Genomic DNA, 18,451 nt, shown 5'->3' with positions numbered 1-18,451 from the left:
AAAATCCCAGGTTTATTGCTTTTGCTAATTTCTGTGTTATAAATATTTCCATCAAGGCTGATTTCAAGTTACCCACAGGATGTCACTGAATGCAGAGTTTAAATGAAATGCTCACACTTATTTCTTTCAAATTGTAGGAGCTGGCTGCAGCATACCATGAATCCTCACAGCAACTTAATGAGGTAGGTGTTACTATCAGAGATATTTCAGCCATTTATCCATGGTGACAATGGCTTAAAAATTATAGTAGCTGAATTGAAATTGGGATAGTCATTTCTGTATATGATTTTCATACTTTTCATGCTACATCTCACTATGCCTGAAAAAAAAAAGTATATATTGAGAACCTTTTCGGTATGAAGCATTGGAGACCCATTGGTAATACCCACAAATAATGAAGAAGACGTACATGAAACCTTAACACTTGGCATTATGTCGATTTTCTACTCATCCACCTGGGACATGTGACAAAAGTTTTCAAGATTTCTGAGAAATGTAAAATAGGAAGAAATTTACTAAAAACACAATGTAGTGGAAGGGAAATATCTGATGTATCCTCCAGGTTTTGTTCTGTTTTGTTTTTGTATGTACATACTCATTATGTTACTGCTTAAAAGAGTTGGGAACTGAATCATGTCCATAATTTTTTTGAAATGGGAAGGAATTAAATACAATGCCCCCTTCCCTGTCATTCCACTGAAGAAATATGAGCCCATTCCACTTTTCTAGTTTGTCTCAGAAAGAATTTGATAATGCCACAAGATAATATAAGACAACAAAGAAACGGGCCCATTTGCAAATCCCACCCAAGGTGATCAAAGGTGTTTCATTTTCTTTTGATTGATTTCTCATCTGTTCCTATTCTCTGTTTAATTGGAAGGAATTGGCTAAGAGTGCTTAGTGTCTAAACCTATTAGAATCAATTCCAAATTCTGTTTACCAAACTCAGATGGGTACTCAGGCTCATAGTCTTAAAAAAAAAAAAAAAAAGCCTAATAAGCCATACTTCTAATTATGTTACCTAGAGTAAGTAGTTTTCCTAAAATTGTGCCAAAGTAGAGTCTCACAAACATTTATGACATGGCCTAGTAGATGCACATAGAGGTTTTAATGCCTCAATGGCCTGAAAGAATGAGAAGGCCTCTCCAAGAGGCTAATTGACCACCTGCCTAACGCTGTGTCCATGACAGTTACACAGTCAGTTGAAAGAGAGCTAAATTGCCTCTTTGCTCACAATCTGTGGTCAAACTGATTGCATCCTGGGTTACAATGGCATTGTGAAGAGGGAGGCCTTAGAGGCACACAGAATTTAAACTGTTAGTGAAAGTCAACATGTCCCAAAATGACTGCTGGACTGTGTGGATTCTGAATAAAAATTCTAGCAAATCTAGAGGTTATGGATAATGAGTAGAAGGAAGGTGATGGGAAAAATATTGTCCTGTAGGTCTTCATTTTCTAATGCCAAATGGGTGTCTTGGCTGACTGGGCAACAAGGTCAATAGAACCCAGGGGCTACTGTCTTTCGAGTCATTGAGAATTTATGAGGAAAGAGCCAATATCCCTCCTTTCAGAGCCCTGTGAGAAGCTGTCCCCAAACTCCTTGACTGTTCATGTGGGCAGATCAGTCATGGCCACAGTGGAGGAGATGTATCAAGGTAGCTAAGCTTGTAAATTCTGGAATCAGAGAGCTTGGGTTGAAATTCCAGCTGTGTGTCCTTGGGCAAGTCACTTAACCACTTTGTGACTAAGTTTTATCATCTGTAAAATGGGGATAGTAATAGTACTCTAGTCATAGACCTGTATGTAATATGCTGAGAGGTAAATGCTATATGGGTGCTCAACACTTTCAACACCTCACCCAGATAAAGCTCCCCAAACTGAGAGCCATAGGAGATGTCAAGGTTCTGGCTGTAGCTCCTTGGCTTTTTCATTCTACATGCTGAAGACTGCTCTGACAACCACGAGCCTGAAGACTTTTTCAGCTCACAGGTTGGCCTACGTGAAAGACAGGTCAGAAGTTCTGAAGAGGTAGTGTTCTTGAAATAAGCCCTAAGCCAAAGACAGAAAGGATGATGGTGGATATTCAGCTCCCTTATCCTTCAGTTGAGATGAATCTGGGGTGTGTTCCAAACTGTCTCCTGAGGCACCCCAGTGGGATTAAGCTCCAGTTACCCACAATGGTAACTGGTTACTGGCTTTCTTTCTTTCTTCCTTTCCTCACTGTTCAATTTCTTTATTGTTGTTTTCTGGGATCACCTTGCAAATAAACTACTTGCACTTGAATCCTTTTATTGAGATCTGCTTCTGGGAGAACCCAAATCAAGGCAGGTTTCATGGATTTTTTGGAGTGTCATAAATAACTATTGAATTGGATACATTATTTTTAAAAATTTCATTGAGACAATATACACTCTTTGGAAACTTTAAAAGGCTAGTACAAGTTTTTATGCTTCTGTGTTTGTTATTGTTTTAGTGAGAAAAGATCTGGACTTAGAGGACTCAAGTTGCTGCTAACTAGCTGTATTTTTTTTAAATCTCTGTTTTAACATATGATACTATGTACACATTATTGTAATGATTAGTTAAAATAATATATGTAAAATGGTTCCAAAAGGCTACATTTCACTGGAGTTTTGTTTTGGTTTTGAATTTTTGCAAGTTGACATGGCTTCTTCATTTCTCATTACACAACGTAGAGGATTCATTAATATTAAAAAGAGAACTAGTTTGTCCATATTATTATGACCTATCTTCTGTTACTCAATTTTGATTATCATTTCCATTTCAACTTTTCAACAATCTTATCTTCCTTGCCATTTTGGCAGCCACCTGATAACCTAGCCAAGGTTTGGATGTCTTGTGGAAGCAAGGCAATGGATTTTGGAGCTGTGTATTTTAGATCCTGGTCTTTAAGCTCTAAGTTGTAAATTGCATGAGACATTTCAATTAATAATGTTAAGAATATTTCTTTTTCCATGATATAAGCAATTCATGTACTGTTCGACTAATGCTTATGCCAAGTATGAGTTTACCAAACTACTAAGCCACAGGCAAATTCAAACCTTACAGCCTTTTCCTGTGATTTAAAAATAATGAAAAGAAATATATATTCATAAAAAATAAAGGAACATTACATTGCTTGTTATATTAGCTAGTTCAAAAAGCACTTTTCATTAAAACATTTAACTACTCACTTAAAAAAAATTAAATTTAGCTGGGCATAGTGGCATGCCTCTGTAGTTTCTCCTACTTGGGAGGCTGAGGCAAGAAGACCACTTGAGGCAGGGAGTTTGAGACCAGCCTGGCGCAAGATGGCAAGATCCTGCCTCTAAAGAAAAAAGAATTACATTTAAAAAGTTAAAAAATGATGCATAATTATTTTGAAAATCTTTCAAAATGGCAATAAAATAATAGGGGGTATGGCTTAATTGCTACCATTGAAAGAGAACAGCAATTGATATTTTGATCTTCTTTCTATTTTATGTATAGGTTTTGTTGTTTTTTTACTGGGTTGATTGTATCATGTAATGTGTATTTCACCATCATGCACATATCTAAGTGTATGTCTGGGGGGTTAATCAGCATGTATGTCTCAGTGCAAAGCACTTTCTTCCAGGTTCTCATTCGCCTTTTAGCTTCTCTTTTTCCAGTCTGGTTTCCTGCCGCTAGCCCCACCCCTACCTCCTAACTTCTTAGATTGTCATCCACACAGCAACCATGTGCCTGAGTTTTGTCAGTTTGGTACCAGAGCTATAGTCTGGAGACTCTGCTTCTTTAGGCAGCCTGACTGCTTCTCATCCCTGGTGCTATGATGGCAACTTTGGGTTGTATTGCTCCCTTCTTTCCTTCCCTTTCCCTTAGACAGGGATTTGTGAAGTGAGGTTATTAGGAAAGGGCAAGGTCCTTGTAGGGCTCTGCCAGCTCCACTCTTCCCTTTAAAATTAGATATCCATTTTTAAAACTTATAATTTTAAAAAATGGTTGTAAGCATCAATACAACAAGGTGACCGGTGGGGTAGAATTTTAAAATATGATGTAACCTCTTCTTTTTCTAGAGGTTAAGCCAGCAAGTCATCTTAGGACACATTTTTCTAATTGTGGGGGGAAATGGCCTGGCTTACCTTAGTTACACAGCCATGTGTGCAGCCTGTTCTGGTGTTTACATGCCCCTCTCTGAAACAAAGCAGAGGATTCTGGTTTGAGCAACGTTTTCCTTCCTTTCCTCTCTACCCTTCCTCACCCTACCTTTTGTGAAGGTTGTGAATCAGTTTTTCATAAGAAGTCTAGAAGCCTTGTGAGAGTGAACAGACTCCAACTCCAGCTGTTTCTCCTTAAGATTCAACTTTAGAGAAATTTGGAAGGTACCACAGTGTTCCTGACTGAAGCCTCTTGGTGTGAAAGGAACATGACAATGATAGATGAGAACATACAGTGAGAGAAAGGAAGTTGGGGCTTCCCGAAGTTTCCAAAAGGATCTAAGACAGGTCTGTCTTTGCCAGACCCTGTACTGAGCCTTCATATGGTCCCAGCCCTGGCCAGCCTAGTTCTGACATCATTACTGGGCAACAGTGGGATGGCTCAGCGTTTGAAATGAGTGGTGACCTCCACAGTAGCCTCAGGGTCTAAATGTACAAGGGCTTTACTGTAGCTGTGCACCCCTGTCCAGTGTCTGCAGACCCTGAAGTGGCAATGCCAACAGTGCCGCCTCTGACTCATGGTTCTCTCACATTCAGAAGAGTCATCGAAGTCCTTTGATCTACATCATTGTGATTGAGGGGATATGGGATACCAACTGCCTGCCCACACAGGCTTGTGGGGTTTTACATGATTCATTAGAATAATAAAAAGGATGTGGCTATGTTTATACCTCCAGGTGGTGAAGTAAGTCACTATTACTCAAGCATTCTTCATGTTATTACAAACTTTAATGCCTGCCTAGCCGTGTACTGAGAGAGTATACCATATTTTATTTTCTAATTTCTCCTTTATTGGAAATTTAAGTCTTTTGCATGAGACGTTTCTGGCAGAACCTAGTATTTGTTTTAGCACTATTAGTGTAATAGTAGTAGGCATTTATTTTCTAGATGCTAAAAATATGCAGCTCCAAACATTATTTTGGGGGGCATGAAGTTAACTCCCTTCTCTTGTATTCGAGGGGCATTAGGGGGCTTTGTCAAGAGTGGGGCATGAGGGAGAGGAGGCTCAGAGAACCAAGAGTGTACACCATGCTTACTGGTCCCGGGTTCTCAAGGGCGTCTTTGACCAGAAGGGGGGTCAAGGATAGTACTATCTGTTGGGAGGAAGGCACACATCCAGTGGATGTAAAAGACCATGACTGTCCCCTTATTGCTAGTGAGACCCTAGCAATAAGCAGGGCATGGCACATGGTAGGTGCTTGGTACTTACTCTTTTTTAATCTTTGGATGATTGAATATTTCCACTAAGCATTCAGAGAACAGATTATAAACCTATGTAAGCATTCCAGAATTATAAGATTAGAATTGCACAAAGTTGCCATGTAATTTAAAAAATGCTCTTTAACCTCTGGAAAGGTTTTTTTTTTCCGTGAAAAAATCGATAATGATATCTACACTAATCTATATAAAGAGCCTAAGATTATAATACAAATAAATCCATGTGATTCCTTCCCATGTGATGCTACGTTGTTTCAAGATAATATTTTTCCCCATAGTGGTTATGTGATCTTCTATATCTGGATGTAAACAACAACAATAACAACAAAAAGAAACAAAAAAACACTCATGCCAAAGGAAATAACGACTATAGCTCATGGTGGTGAATGATACTTTGGGGGAGATAGGAAACTACCTTAGACCTGTACTTCTGAGTGCACATTATTACTTTTGCTCGATTTCCCTCTAACTTCTATTTATTTGAGAACCATGATCAAATGAGACCACAGGTACCACTTTTAATTACAGAGATTAAGGAAATATAGAATGAGTTTTGTTTTGTTTTGTTTTTCTAGAGGACATTTGCACTATGTTCTTGGAAAATGGCAGCCTGTGGAATAATTTGTCCGGTCAGGCTCCAGCTACCTTGCCTTGAAAGGGGAACCCATTAGGAGTAGCTGCCTTAGAAATCCTGGCTCTGAGTCCATCTTTTTAAATTTCATTTTATTTATTTTTTTAAAATTTTATTTTTCCTATTTGTTTATTTTTGAGACAGGGTCTCACTCTGTGGCCCAGGTCAGAGTGCAGTGGTACAATCACAGCTCACTGTAGCCTCAACCTCCCAGGCTCAAGTGATCCTGTCACCTCAGCCCCTGAATAGCTGGGTCTACAGGTGTGTGCCATCATGTCTGGCTAATTTTTAAATTTTTTTGTACAGACTATGTTGCCCAGGCTGGTCCCAAACTCCTGGGTTCAAGCAGTCCTTTCACCTCAGTTTCCCAAGTAGCTGGGATTACAGGCACACGCCACCATGCCCAACTGTATTTTTTATTGATTTACATTTTTTTTTGTAGACATCAGAAAATAAATTTTCTTCCACAACATAGAGATTGGATTTAAAAGTTCTTTTTTTTCTTTTTTTGTAGATGTTTAAAGGAAACTGATTAAACAATGAGATAAAGCTCTAGACATAAGATAAATGGTAATAAAAACAGTATCTTAAAAGGGATTAGTTGTCTGCAATCAACAGAGTGCATTTAACATATATTATCACATTTGAATCAGAGAACAGCCCCCTGAAGCCAGGTGGGGAAGCATTTTTCTCCTCCTTTCATAGTGGAAGGAACTGACACTCAAAAAGTTTAGGGGTTGTGTCCGTGACAATAGAAGTTGTAACTGCAGATTAGAGTTCTGGTTTTCTCACTCCCCTTTCTGCCTTTTTTTCCCCACTTCACCATGTTGCTGTTGAAGGTGCCAGAGTCTTGGAATTTTTAAGTCTTTTTCTCGAGAGTCATTCATAGTCCCAGAATATCTTTGAAAGGGAAATGAATGACCCTTCTGAAATTTAGAGCCACTCACATATTTATGTCATCAGTATAGCTCCATTTACAAACTCTTACAAATAACATGAAAGCTTGAGGCATTCCTTTTATTTTTGTCTTCCTTTCTGTCTTATACATGACCAGAGGCACTCTTTTTAGTGTCATTTCCTAAGAGAAAAGAACATAGAAATTCTTGTTCTTCCTCAAAGCTAATAAATAATCTGGCACCTTTTTATTTAAATTTAAAAAAATGCTTTCTGTAGACTTGATCGGTTATGCCAAATTTCTCTCGTAAGTTTTGGAGAAATTTTAAAGTTTTCTATTTTCTGGCCACAGGTCTTCTTGACAGAAAATTGCAACAAAAGAAAGGTCTGTTCCCTTTTGGAATACTTTCCACAGGGAAGGCTTGGGAGGAAAGTTGCAACATATGTTAGAGACCCTATCTTCTAGGAGTTGGGCCAGAAGAGACAGCATGAAACAGGGAAAGGTGATTCTCTGTGCTTTCAAGCTTCAGTTCCCTTTTTAAAGAACTCCATTCTCCTGGCCAGGAAAAGGAAATAGAATGGGTTCTGAAGCAGATGCTGCTCAGACTTGCTGGTTATCAGAGAAGGAGGGAGAAGGCAAAGGAGACAAAATCAGTGTATGTGTGTGCTCTCTTATGTGTGCATGCAGGGATGAGAGGGGGTCAAAACTTGGGAAACCAGTACAATCTCCAAAACAAGGCATCTTTTGAATTTTAAGTAAAAATTAAGGGCCAGGCACAGTGGTTCATGTAATCCCAAGCACTTTGGGAGACCGAGGTGGGCAGATCACTTGAGGTCAGGAGTTTGAGACCAGCCAACAAGGTGAAACCCCATCTCTACTAAAAAAAAAAAAAAAAAAAAAAAACCCAAAAATTAGTCCGGTGTGGTGGCACGTGCCTGTAGTCCCAGCTACTTGGGGAGCCTGAGGCAGGAGAATCGCTTGAATTGGGAGGCGGAAGTTGTAGTGAGCTGAGATCGAGCCACCTCACTCCAGCCTGGTAGACTGAGCAAAACTCTGTCTCCAAAAAAAAAAAAAAAAAAAAAATTAAGGAAAGGAAAATGAGGATATCTCTAGAGCAAGGATCAGCAAACTTCTTCTGTAAAACACCAGCTAATAAATATTTTTCATTTTGTGGGCCATATAGTCTGTCTCAAATATTTAATTCTGATGTAGCACAAAAGCAGCCTTATTTTAGGGACACTAAAATTTGAATTTTATATAATGTTCAAATGTCAGGAAATATTATTTTTGTTTTTTTTTCTCCCTACTGTTTAAAAATGCGAAAGCCATTTTCAATTGGGCTGTGAGCTATACAAAAGCAAGCAGTGGACTGGATTGGCCTCTGGGTTTGCCTGACCCTGTTCTAGAGGAAAGATGATGCTAGCATGGTGTGGTGTGAAAATGTGAAATAATTATTTTTTATTATTCTTATGTGAAGTAGCAACTAGATGAGCACATTTCTCCCATGTGCCCCTTAACCCCCTTGCACAAAAATGAAAACGAAAAAAGAAAACATGTTGATTGCAATCTCATCTCTCTGAAATTTACTTAATTCTGAAATTTCTTTTTTTTTCTTTTTTTTTTTTTTTTTTTGAGATGGAGTCTTGCTCTGTCGCCCAGGCTGGAATGCAGTGGTGCAATCTTGGCTCATTGCAACCTCTGCCTCCTGGGTTCAAGCAATTCTCTGCCTCAGCCTCCCTAGTAGCTGGGATTACAGGTGCCCGCATCACGCCCAGCTAATTTTTGTGTTGTAGTAGAGATGGGGTTTCACCATGTTGGCCAGGCTGGTCTTGAACTCCTGACCTCATGATCCACCCGCCTCAGCCTCCCAAAGTGCTGGGATTACAGGCATGAGCTACCGCACCTGGCCAATTCTGAAATTTTCTCAAGAGTCACACCAAAATTTACCATTGATTAGAAGTTTATTTGCCTAGCCAGCTTTATATTTAAGGCCTATAGACTTTAACCAATTTAGAGAAATCTGAAGACTAAAGGAAGAATATCTGATTTTAAAGTAGTACTGTGTTTATTTGAAGGAACCGTCCCCCCTTCCTCCTCTGATGGAATTGTCCCGAGAATCCATATTAAACATCACTGTGTTAATTTTCTGCTCTACAATACAACACAACTGTCACATGACACTAAAAACATGGACATGTGTGGAATCAAGTAAAATAATAAGGTGTCAAAATGTCCTGCATATGTGGGGAAAGAACCTGTGTTTTTAACTGAATTCTAAAAAAAGAAATAACTCATTTTGAAAGGAAATCTTTTCTGATGAGAGGAATATAAGATGACTGTAAGTGCATATCTGTGAATCTTCATTTTCAAGGTATTTTCTCCTTACTTAATGTTCTTACCCTACTCATGTCTGTAACTATGGTACTCAGATTAATTAGGATATGATTTGAAAAGAATGTTGGACTATGACCATAAACACAGACCTTTCCACTTAATCATTGCCGTTAATCCCAGATATGGCCAATAATGTAGATGTAAACTTGTGGAAGTGAGTGTCATCCAGATCCTCGCTACTCAGATGTGTTCTATAGACCAGGAGTATCAGCATCACCTAGACTTTTGTTGGAAATGCAGAGTCTCAGGCCTCAGTCCAGACTCATTGGATCAAAATCTGCATTTTAACAAAATCATCAGATGATTTGTATGCGCATTAATTGTAAAGAGACATTCAGCTTGTAGTAATAGTTTTCAGCTTTGGCTGTATGGTAGAATTCCCTGTGAGACTTCTAGAAATCCCAGTGCCTAGGCTCTCTACCAGACCAATTAAATCAGAATACCTGAGGGTGGGACCTAGGCATCAGTATTTTTTCTGTTTTTTTTTTTTTTTTTTGATATGATAATTTACTTCCTTTTGGGTACATACCCAGTAGTGTGATTGCTGTATCAAGTGGTAGTTCTAGTGGCATCGGTATTTTTTTAAGCTTCCTAGATAATTCCAATGTGCAGTGAAGTCTGAGAACCACTGGGCTAGATGAAGGACTGCACATATTATTGCTCTGAGAGTAAGAAGAGAGCACTCTCATTATCAAATGGAAACAAGGTCCCCAGAACTAGAGGATTTATTAGAAGTGTTAAAAAGGTCAGCTTGGCATATATTAGAAGAGTAGTTTTAGAGAGCCATTTCATTATTTGAAGGATGGAATAGCAGCACATCTCGGGCCAGGCAACTGGGTCACATGCCCAGTTTCTTTAATCTTTGCTTTTTGAATAAACCCTACAACTTTAATTATATAACTGTCATGAAGACTTCCCCTAATCTTAACAAAACTTTCTGAAAAGACTCTCATATGGGATACCAGTTTGTTAACCATCTTTTTGGTTGAGGATGAGGATAAATTCATGGTATGTGAGTTTTGGTAGAGTTAGCAAAGTTTCAAGTGTTTAAGTAGATTAACTGATCATTGAAGCCCCTTGCCTTTAGCTTAGAAATGGAATCTGAGAAAACAGAGAGGTAATGCCATTCAAAAATCACTTTCTTTGGAATAGCAAGGAGCCCATCAGATTAATTCTTAAGGAGGAGTGTAAGGGCTGGTATATATAAGAGGAAAAGGCATTATGCAGCAGCTTATAGGATATCACTTTATCAAGATTCCAGAAATTATCAAGTCAGTCCACTGATTTGGTACCCCCTTATTCATAATATCTGTTATGTTATGCCTTTAAATAAAAATTAAGTCACATCTTTAAAGGAATTGAGCCTACATAATGAGATAAAATGTTCAGGTTACTAAATAGTTAACCAAAAGCAAACAAACAAAATTATAGATTAAGTTCAAGCTCTAGTGGCTTCTGGTATGTACTGATTCTTTCTAACTAGGGAGAAGTCCCTGTACAGTCTGACAGGCTTTGAATTGGGTCTTCTTCTTCCTACCTGTTGCTAAGTGTGCATCATCTTTGGACCTTCCCACCCCATCTCATCCTGGCGTTCAGGTTTCTGGCACTAGAGTTTATCCACTAATTGCAGAGTTCTAAGTTTTATCTTGCCATTGCTCCACGTAGCCCATCTACTATACGGCAAGTTCTCAAATAATGTCATTTCATCATAATGTTGATAAGAAAAAAAAAATTCCCAGTGGGAGCCACTTTCAGTGTGGAGTTTGCACATTCTCCCATGTCTATATGGGTTTTCTGTGCGTACTCTCCAGTTTCCTCCCATATCCCAAGGCTGTACATGTGGAGTGAACTGGAATGTCTACGTGGTCTCAGTGTGAGTGTGTGACTGTGCCCTGTGATGCGATGGCATCCTTTCTTGAGTAGGTTCCCACCTTGTGCCCTGAGCTTCCTGGATAGGCTCTGGCCACCCATAACCCTGAACTGGAATATTTGGTTCACATTTATTTCAATGTTTAATATTAGAAATGGGTTTTTATTTAGAAATTCAGTAATGTTTTTGTGACCAGAAATATGCCACAGAAACTTAACTCTTGTTTATATCAGTTAGCCTATAGTAAAATTGGTTTTGTTATACAGCATTTTGCTTAAAGTCACAGTTTCAAGAACCTATCAATGGAGTTAAGTGAGGATTTACTGTATTTCTATTACTCTAGCTCTTTCTATGCTTAATTGCTAATTCCACAGACCTATGGAATGCTGAAAGTGCAATTATCCTGCAGTGTAACTGCCATCTGCAAAAATTGCCTCCCACAAAACTACCAAAAAAGTGCATTCTGTTTGGTACTGTGTGTGAATATCTAAGGATGACTTTCCAGGCCTTCTATAGACCTCCCTGGCTTTAGACAAGAATAGGTTAGCTCTCTGGTTGGAACACCATTTTTTTTTTTTTTTTTTTTTTTTTTTTTTTTTTACTATGGTTATTTCAGGTGTCCCATTATCTGACATCCTTCTTGGGTATAGCAGTTGATGTTAAAAGTTGTCTGCTTGTTACCACTTGGGAGCTTTTGTCTGTTTAAATATTTCATGTTCACTTATAAAAAATTACACCAATTAAATAGCTTGTGAATTCCTAAGTATAACTTGAATACAAATACTACAATACACAAACACTCTTCTTACGATTCCATTATGCATTAATTAATTTACTTCATAAGTATGAACAAAAAGAGCTTACTGTGTTTGAGGTAGTATTCTAGACCCTGTGAGAAACAAAAAGACTCAGAGTAGTGTTTCCTGTTCTCTTGGAGCCCAAGAGTAAGAAAAGCACATATTTGTTATCCAAAGCTAAATGTGATTTGTTGCTGAAAACAAACAGGCAGTAAGTGCTATAGGAGTTCAGAGAAAAAAGGAAGAGCAAGAATGCATGGCAGCAAAATTTCGTGGAAGGCTTTATGCCAGAGATGGCATTGGAGGTGGACTTTGAAGATGAATGGTTTTTCAACAGGCAGTTCTCAGAATGAACAGAAACAGTTAAAAAGATGCCTTCTCTAAATGCCAAGAATGTAGGGACATTCAGCACACACAGCCATCTCTTCCTTCATCTGAACTCCCTGTATGATCTAGTAATTAAACACTAAATGTTTGGTAATAATATGTGTCAGAGAATGTTCTTGGTCTCCTTTGAAATAGGAAGGAGATACTCTTCAAAAGTTAAAAGGTTGTGGCTCACGCCTGCAATCCCAGCACTTTAGGAGACTGAGGCAGGTGGATTGCTTGAGCCCAGGAATTTGAGACCAGCCTAGAAAACATGGTGAAACCCTGTCTCTGCAAAACATACAAAAAATAAATTAGTTGGCATACCCAGGAGGCTGAGGTGTGAGGATCGCTGGAGCCCAGGAGGCAGAGGTTGCATTGAACCAAGATCCCACAACTACACTCCATATTGGGTTACAGGGACCCTGTCTCAAAAAAAAAAAAAAAAAAAAAAAAAGTGAAAAGAATCACCAAGGGCACACATACCTATCATAAAAACCAAGAAAACCAAATTAGAGAATTGAATAAAGCCAGTTGGGTAAGACCCCCAGAATTTCCAATGTCTTTTAATTGAAGTTTGCAAAGAGTTTACTCTTCCAGCTTGGAGAAATCAGGAACAAATCAAAAGGCATTTTGGCCATTGTTGATAAATATTCTAATTAAATCCTTCATTGACTGATGACTGCCAAGAGTCAGCAGCAGGTGGTAACAGTTCCTTTGTAATCATTATAATTGTTTGAAATTATTCACTTTTCTGATCCAGGATTGTTTTTGGAGAGGAGGCCTGGGAGAGACAGTGCAGATGGGCCTGATTTAAACAATATCCTTATTAAAACTGCACATTCTATTTGTTGATTAAGTTATTGGCAAATTCAAATATAGTATCAGTATATCAAACTAATCGTTTGTTGAAAAAGAATAATAGCTACAGCTGTTCTCCCTTTAATTTTTAAGAGATAAAATATGTTCACTTAGATATGCATATCTGACATGACATATTTTCTTTCTATGGCACCCAGAGTCTCTGATGTTACAATATTTCTTTTTCATTATGAATAGACGTGAGCTTTTCTTTTTCTTTTAAATTTATGGAACATATGCAGTATCCACTTCACCCAAAGCTATAGAATAATGACGCTATTATTGTAGCCATCTGTCTCTTCACATCAGTGTCTTCCATGGTTTTATAGTCCAGTTTTAGGGCTCTGTAAGAAACAATATTGGTTAACATTAATAACTGCCTTCATCTGACAATTTACATCTCTACTTGGAGTCAGCTCCTGAAAGCATCTATCCCAGTAAAGGATGCAGGGGTGCCAGAAGAGGGAGGGACAGCTGTCTTGAGGGAGATGGAGGAAGAGCCACCTATTTTGCTCCACTTGACTGACGCCTAAAGGAAAGGTTGAGTCAATTTCCCACTTCCTATTATAGCGCTGCATTTGCAGGTTCCCACCTTGACAGGCAGAAACAGTTCCAGCCAGTGCTAATTTGGGTAACATCTAAAAGGCTTGCCTGACAAGGCAGATTCAAATTATGAAGCAAGCCCCTCACATACTGAGACCTTGTTAGCCAGATTAGTGGTGGATTGGCTTCTTGTCACAGCTTGTTTGCTAGAGGTGAGCTATCTGCATTTCCAATACAGGCAGGTTATATCATCATTTAAAGAAAAAAAAAATAAAGATGTCGTTTTTCTTGTTTGTCACGGGGTTCATGTAGTATTCCCTCTCGATTTTCTCGTTGTTGACTTCAGAAAGAAATAGCAGCGAGTGTGTACCTTTGAGTATGACAGCTAATTTTGTTATGGATGAACAGAGTATTGTGACAAAACAGTGGCACAGCTGTCATAACAGCTGTCACACATTAATCATGACAGTGACAAATAGCATAATTACCTTATCTGGAATTCCTAGCATGCACACTCAGTATGCCCCACTGCCAAGCGAGCATATCACGCATGGTTTAATTAAAAAGACATCAATACAGGTTAGTTAGACAAGGGCTAGAAGACACTGATCCAAAATGAAAATAAAATTATTTATAGGTTGGTGTTTAGGGATACCCAAAGACCAATTACTTAGCCGACATGGTAATTTGAAACTATTTCCCTAACTGGCCTTTCTCAATGTGTACATCACATGGTGAGTTGGCTTTTCTGAACCAAACTAGAAGCCCTTCCTCCATTAAATGTTTGATCCCCTCTTTTTCCAGTTGCAGCATGGGTCTTTGAGAGCCATCTTTATATTCTGTTATATGATTAAAGGCACTCTATTGGTAAATATTTGATTACCAGTGAACACGTTATAGCTGACTTTTTTGTTAACTTGCCTTCCAAGGCAGATACTGTGCAGAAGGATTAAGCAAAATGATTTTTTATTTGGAAATTCTTCCTAAGAATAAGGTGAAGTAAAGGCAGGTGAGACTGGGTTTGAGCCTAGAAATGACATTCTTTTATATGTGCAGTGTTTTAATATAGGTACCTGTATTTGCGTGCATGCATGAGTCGCATCAGTATGTATAAATATGCACCCCTTCCAAATATATGTATATTCCCCCCCACCCCCGGTATTTTAAGCTCAACAATTCATTGAATTTACTGATTGAATTCCTGGGAGCTGGTTCTTGAATTGCTCTGAAGCTGCCTCGATGAAATATTAATGAATCAATTTCCATAGACATGGACTCATTATCTTGCTGGATGCCATTGGAAAACACAGTCCTGCCTGTGGTGTCCTTCCACCTTCCTGTGACATGATTTGATTTTCTCTCTCTCTTTTTTAATTAAAAAAATTGCTATCAGGAAAGTTTTGATAACTTTGGAACAGACATCTCCATTTCTCTTGATAGGTACCTAAATGGAGGTAAGCCATTTAAAATAAATTTATGTACCTCTTACATGATATATTGAAAAGTGGGTCTGGAAACAAAGGAAGAGATGGCCAGTTTAGTTCTGTGGTCTCTGGAATGCCCTTTGGAAATGAGAAAACTGCTATTTTTCAGAACAACCAATTTATGAGAAATGTCTATATTTTAGAAAGCTGGGCCAACCATCTAATTGTTTACAAAGTTATCAACTTTAGAAAATGTTACGAAACACAAACACATTGTCACTTTAATTTAGGACTGATGGAAAGTAGATGGAACTATTCAAGCTGTGTCTACAAAATGCCAGAACAGCTGGTTAGAGCATGAAAAATTCAGTCAAGCCGTGATTATTTACAGGCATCATAAATAGCTGGTTTTAAGTATTTTGATTTTTGTTCACTGAAATTTACTGGTTTATTATGCCTTATACAAGTCAATCCGGGGGTGTAATAAAGTGTATTAAACTACAATTATACTAAACAAAGTTTTTAGCTTCCTTCCTTTCCTTCATTTTGTTCCGGTAAAGATTATTATTGCCTGCTCTGGGTACCATCAACATCCACTATAGAATTCTAAAAAATCCACTGGTAAATGGTTGCCAACATGGTTAGACAAAGACTAAGATTATGTTCTCAAATTCAATGGCTTTCATTTTCATTTAGAACCAGTAATATATCTGAATGTCATGTGATCTGAGAACGATATTACCATTTCAACACATACATATTATTTGATCTGAGAATGATATTTCTATTTCAACACATATTCTTTTAGGGAAAAAGTGAAAGCCCAAGCTTGACCAAGTAAATCTTTTAATACTAAATCAAGAAAAATTGGTTTTCATCTTTGTTGAGAGAAAACCTGATTTGTTATTTGCTCACTCTACTGATTCCATTTCAATCTAAGTCATGGGGAACTCACCTATAATTTGGTTTTTCAGGATAATCGGATAGATACTGCATTCCAGGTATTAGGTCTTTCCAGGATAATCGGATAGATACTGCATTCCAGGTATTAGGAATACCTCAGAGTAGCTCCTGACTTAAAACATTTTCATTAAAGCTGTGAGAAAAAAAAAAAAAACACAAGGGCATCTGCACACAGTAGTTTTGCACATAATGCCAAGGTACCCATTAACTGGGCAACTCATCGGCGGCCCCTGGCATAAATCCCTACTCTAGGTATAAGCAGGGGTAGAAACGACCCAGAACTGCTCTCAGAGGGTGGACACAATTCTAGGTCTTTAGTGTCAAGGTTGGGTACCTACTGAAGCTAGAGACAGAATATCAAGTTTCTTGAGAATTAACCCAAGAATGCTTATTCCATTGGGAGATACTTAAGAAGATTTTAATGAAGAAGAATCAATTTTAGATCGAGTCATAACTGACAAGAGGAAAATAAAAGCAGCTTTAGCATTTTTTGATCAAGCCCTTTGGAAGGAATTCCCTCCCTCTCCCACTACAGTGGTCTATCACACTTTTTGTTTAAGGGCACCTGTTTTCTATGGTGCTTTGCTGCTTTTTATATGGCATCACCTTAGTACATTGTAAGCTCTTTGAAAGCTGATTCTGTGTCTCATTCTTCTTTTTCTTTCTCATGGCACCTACCATTGTGCCTACATGGTGTAATTGCTGAGAAAATATGCACATGAGGAATGGCAACATGTTGGCTTTAATAATTAAAAGCATGGATTTTTCCCAAAACATCCGGGTTATTTCTTGAATTCACCATATCACGTTACGGAAATCTCTGAGAAGGTCAAGCAGTTTATTTTTAAAGCAAGTTTTCTTCCACATTCTTTTCAGAGGACAGTTTTATTTCTCTCTTATTTCCTGCTTGCTAATACATGAACTGGCCTTTTGCATAAAGACTGGATGATTTTCATTGCTTCTAATAGAGCAGCAATATTAATCCACTGGCCAAGATACCAATGCATTTTTCTCCCAGACTTTCATATTTCTGACCATCTCTGATCTTGAAGTATAGCTTGTATGTATTACACATAACAATATTTTACATATTTTATAATACAAGATTCCTGATTGTACTGTGTCTTCTAAACTTGATCTATGCACCACCTAATGAAATCGAGTGGCATACTTTTACCCACCTTGAAAGAATTGGTGCAAGCCAAGCTTATTACTCTCTATACCCCCCTCACTCCTTGGATTTGTGGCCAGGCCTTTTACTCTCTATGCCTCGGAATATTTCAGTAGCTCTTCCTCCCTCCAACAGTGACAATCAGCAGGTTTTCCATGTAAGAACTAGCAGCAGCAATTGTGTTTATCTCCTTGACTAAAAGGTTTTGTATTTATCTTCCCTGAGGTGGTGCCCATGTGGCCGTCCTGATATTGAGCAGCTGGACAGATTATACCCTGGAGCCACATCTGCGAACACATAGATCAACACCATTTTCATTGCCTTGGTGCCCAGGAAGTTTATCTCCTGTCAGTTAGATTTACTGCTTTCTTACATGAATTCTTAAGGCTTTCACTCCTCCCATGTTTCCTTTCCTTCTCCATTTTATTTGATTTCAAAGTACATTAGCATAATCTGATCTGGATTGTTAACAGCTGATTAGTTTGTTTTGGTTTCCTGCCATTATTAATACGTTTTTCCAATAGGGCTTCTATAGAGGAATCTTGGATGATAAAGAATATAACATTAACTATGTAGCATAGAACAAAATGACTTTTTTGGTGAGTATATATCTAATAGTGCTGGTTTTATTTGCCACACCTAAATGCATGGTAAAGACACTGCTTTAGACATTGTCTCACAGAACTAAATTTTGTTTACTGATGTTGCTTCAGCTGTTAGAACATAATCTCTTAAACTTGTGTTAATGCTTTTAAGTTTACATACATTTTTCATGGATACTGTCTCCAATGATTCTCAACAGAGTCTTTCAAGGTAGGAGAGGGAGAAGAATGATTTTCAGCTTTACAGACAAGAATATCAAAGTTCAAATAGATGATAAAAATCACAAAGTCAACTATGAAGCCAAGACTCAAATCTGGGAAACCATATTTGCATTTCAATTTCTCCCCACTTTGCTTCAATGCAAACTCCAACTAATTCTCCTTATGACTGTCAGTTTGAGTTTCTCAGGCTTTCTCTCACCCGTCTCAATATCTGATGCCTTTTCCATTTCCAAAATTCTATGATTTGCTGCCTGGATTATGACAAATGATGTAGAGGTTAATGCAAATTATCTCTTTG

The 18,451-nt window shown here is 38.1% G+C and overlaps 1 long non-coding RNA gene across 1 annotated transcript in view; it reads left to right on the top strand.

Moving 5' to 3' along the window:
• Positions 1 to 18,451, top strand: part of LOC134736237 (uncharacterized) — a 417,079-nt gene that overhangs the window by 41,102 nt on the left and 357,526 nt on the right. The window contains exon 2 of the long non-coding RNA XR_010120134.1: positions 138 to 182. This is a non-coding gene — a long non-coding RNA (uncharacterized lncRNA). The remainder of the gene's footprint in view (positions 1 to 137; positions 183 to 18,451) is intronic.

Source organism: Symphalangus syndactylus, chromosome 3, assembly GCF_028878055.3.
Source record: "Symphalangus syndactylus isolate Jambi chromosome 3, NHGRI_mSymSyn1-v2.1_pri, whole genome shotgun sequence".
In the NCBI taxonomy this organism is placed as follows: domain Eukaryota; kingdom Metazoa; phylum Chordata; class Mammalia; order Primates; family Hylobatidae; genus Symphalangus; species Symphalangus syndactylus.
The sequence above is the reverse complement of the archived record's forward strand: the minus strand, read 5'-3'. Positions and strand labels throughout refer to the sequence as shown.